Here is a 3,694-nt window from a genome sequence, read left to right as displayed (position 1 = left end):
ATAGAAAGCAAGAAATCACCCCCCAGGGGGGATGGCCATGCCGCAATCCCTTCTCCTCCATTCTCCTCTCGGGATCTTGGGCGTGCACGCACACGCACCCAGCATGAATTTAAGCCACCAGGTCCAGGACTAGAACCACTGTCGACTACGTGGGAGTCCAGCGACATAGCCATTACACTAACAGCTGATCCCTATTTTGCTTTATTTTTAAATGGACAGAAGTTTAACAGTCTTATCGTTTAATTAAAAAATTATTTTATTGAACTTTATTTATTTATTTAAATTTGACCAGAGAGAGACAGAGTTAGAGAAGGAAAGCGAGAAAGCAAGATGCCAGGTCTGGGACTCAAACCACGGTCAGTCATTTGGAGAGTCTAGCACCATGCCACCTGCTGGCCCCAAAGTTTAACAGTTTTAAATAGTCAACTCTGCTAGTGTTTTTATTTTATGGATTTAGTCTTTGAAATGACGTTTTAAAAATACATTCCCTACTTTAAAACTAGATAATTTTTACTAGTATTTCATTCTAGTTCTTTTATGATTTCTTCTTGTTCTTATTCTTGTTCTTTTTGTGTCCTCCATCATCTTTAAAAAAAAAGTATATATATATATATATATTTACTCTTTCAGGTAAATTTTTTGGTGTAAGGACTAAAAGACAGCCCAATTCTTGGGACCAGCAGATGGCACAGTAGTTACATTGCTGGACTCCCACATGGCCAACTGTGGTTCGAGTCTCGGACCTCGTAGCTTAAAACTCATGCTGGGCGTGTGTGTGTCCAAAATCCCAAGAGGAGAATGGAGGAGAAGGGACTGTGGCATGGCCATCTCCCTGGGGTATGTGTGTGTGTGTGTATGTGTGTGTGTGTGTGTGTGTGTGTGTGTGTAATTTCTCGCTTTCTCTCTGTTTATCTCTGCCTCTCCCACAAGCACATGCACCCTATAGCAAAAATCTCTTAAAAAAATTTTTTAAAGACAACCCAATTTCAGTGAATTCAATAATTTTAAACTATACCTTTACTGAAGAACTTCGTATTTTTCCTATTAATAAGAAATGTTATCTCCACTTATATTGTATTAGGTATTGTAAGTAATCTAGAGATGATTTAAAGTGTACAGGAGGATGTACATGAGTTATGTGTAAATACTACACCATTTTATTTAAAAGACTTGAGCATACATGGATTTTGGATCTGTGGGGCTTCTGGAACCAACCAGAATACTTTTTGCTGTTGTTTTGTTTTGTTTTGTTTTGTTTTTCTGTAAAATTTGCAAAATAAGATATTGTCAAAGTAGTTGGTTAAGACTGTTGTTCCTGTCTTTTAAAATAATTATTTACTGCCTTTTGGCCGGAACCACCATCTTCCAATAATTAACCAAAATGACGAACACAAAGGGAGAGAGGAGAGGCACCTGATATATGTTCTCTAGGCCTTTTAGAAAACATGGAGTGGTTCCGTTGGCAACATACATGCGAATCTACAAGAAAGGTGATCTTGTAGGCATTAAGGGAATGGGTACTGTTCAAAAAGGAATGCCCCACAAATGTTACCATGGCAAAACTGGAAAGTCTACAGTGTCACCCAGCATGCTGTTGGCATTGTTGTGAACAAACAAGTTCAGGGCAAGATTCTTGCCAAGAGAATTCATGTGCGTACTGAGCATATTAAGCATTCTAAGAGCAGAAATGGTTTCCTAAAACGTGTGAAGGAAAATAACCTGAAAAAGAAAGAAGCTAAAGAGAAAGGGACCTGGGTTCAACTAAAGCGCCAACCTGCTCCACCCAGAGAAGCACACTTTGTGAGAACCAATGGAAAAGAGTCTAAGCTACTGGAACCTATTCCCTATGAATTCATGGCATGATGGGTGTTAAAAATAAACTAATCTGTGGTCTATAAAAAATAATAATTATTATTATTTACTTAATTTTACTTATTATTATTTTTTTTAATTTGCTATAGGGCACAGATGCGCATGAGAGAGCAAACCATGGTCACCACATGGCCATGTGGGAGTCCAGTGCCTTAACTACCACGCCACCTACCAGCCTGGCCCCTTAATGTTTTAAATTAAGAAAATGTTTGCTTCAGCTATAAAAGCAAAATCATTGCTATAATATTGACTTCCTTTCTCCGGCTCGCTTTAGGTTTTGCTCTTTTTCTACCTCCTGGATGAGTCTGTTCAACAAATATTTCTCAAGGATATGTTATGTTTCAGGTATTACATCAGCTGTTGGGAGGTTTACATCACTTATTTTTATGATTCCCAGTTTGGCTTAAAAAAAAAAAAGTGTTTGGGGCTATGCTTTGTCTCTTGAGCTCAGCTTTGCATTCCATACATTCTCTATTAAATCACGATTTTATTATTTTATACCAGATAATGTGACCTGTACTAATTTTGTTTGGTAATTTGGTAATTTGAGGCTTGCTTTGAGATTTAAAATCAATTTTTGCTAATAGAGGACATAACCCTTTTTTTTTTTTTTTTTTTTAGAAAAAGAATCAATGAGTCCACACTGATAATTCAAAAACAGAAAGAAAGGAGGAAGGTAGAAAGCGAGAGGGGAGGGTTGTCCTTTATAGAATAATGTCAGCTATTCGATGGATTAGCTCATTGAGAAAGTCATGACTGACTTTTCTGTTTTTCTATGCAGAAACGTGTCATGATGTTCCCCACGACCCAATAGAAGGAATTTCAGAATTTGAAAATCACCATATTACAACCCCCAATGTAGTAACTGATTAAGGTCTTTGCATCATCAATGTAGGCTAAAAACCAGTAAATGAAAGGTTTGGAGGGGAGCAGGGGGGTCAGTCTCAGTGTCACTCCTGTGGATTACTTACCAGTTACACAGGCCTTATACACATTTACAACAGGAGAGCTTTGGCAGCCACAGCTCCAGCCAAGCCAGCAAGGTTGGCATCGCCGACAGTGGGACATTACGTACCTCCTGAAATGATGCAATAAAAAGCACGTCGTAACATCACCTGCCTCCTAGTCTTGCCAAAAATGTTTCACCTGGGACCTAACCACCACTCATTCAGAAACAAGCAGGCAAGTCTAGATTGTGGAACATTCTACTCCACAATCTCCACTCTTCAAAGAAGTCAACACAATAATATGAGCTTGGATCTGGTTGGGGGGGGAATAAATCAATTAGGAAGAAATGAAATATTTTCTCAAAATGTTAATTTTGAGACCATTGGGGAAACCTAAGTATGGGCTATGAAATGCATATGAGATGATATGTTTAATTTTGTTAGGCGTGATAATAGTCTCATTGGTAGCACAACGTCCTTGTCTTTAGGACATGCCTGCTGAAGCGCTGGGGAAGGGGTTGGTACTTATCACTAAGTCTCCTGCCAAGGATGTTTCTGTCCCAAAGAAGTTGTCACTGGACAACTAATGCCTCACAGCCTAGGTCACCTTTGAAGGGTCTGACAAGGTGCAGTGATCTTGTTGAGATTCTTGCTATAGGAAGCACAGGGCCAGGGGGCGACCAGAGGGGGAAGGGGAGGGGACCTGTGGACCCGGGCGAGGTCCCTGGGTGCCAAACCTTCCAGCTCTTTTTCCTTTCCACAAAAGCAGCGGGTATCTGGACGTGGGCACGACGCGGGGACAGCGGCGTGAGGAGTCCAGATGTCCTAGACCGTGCGCTCCGCCTCCTTCTTCTCCAGGCAGCCGGCCGAGGGAA

At 40.4% G+C, this 3,694-nt stretch overlaps 1 protein-coding gene across 1 annotated transcript in view; it reads right to left on the bottom strand.

Moving 5' to 3' along the window:
• The window catches only part of TM6SF1 (transmembrane 6 superfamily member 1), a 59,090-nt gene extending 55,403 nt beyond the window's left edge, over positions 1-3,687 (bottom strand). Inside the window, exons 1-2 of the mRNA XM_027773571.1 lie at positions 3,557-3,687; positions 2,844-2,950 (exon numbers count right to left, since the gene is read on the bottom strand). The gene's annotated coding sequence lies outside the window, so the exon portion shown is untranslated. The remainder of the gene's footprint in view (positions 1-2,843; positions 2,951-3,556) is intronic.
• Between the last annotated feature and the right edge of the window lie 7 nt (positions 3,688-3,694).

This window comes from Tupaia chinensis, unplaced genomic scaffold (genome assembly GCF_000334495.1).
Source record: "Tupaia chinensis unplaced genomic scaffold, TupChi_1.0 Scaffold000359_1, whole genome shotgun sequence".
NCBI lineage: Eukaryota > Metazoa > Chordata > Mammalia > Scandentia > Tupaiidae > Tupaia > Tupaia belangeri.
Note: the sequence above shows the minus strand (reverse complement) of the source record. Positions and strands in the feature narration are given on the sequence as shown.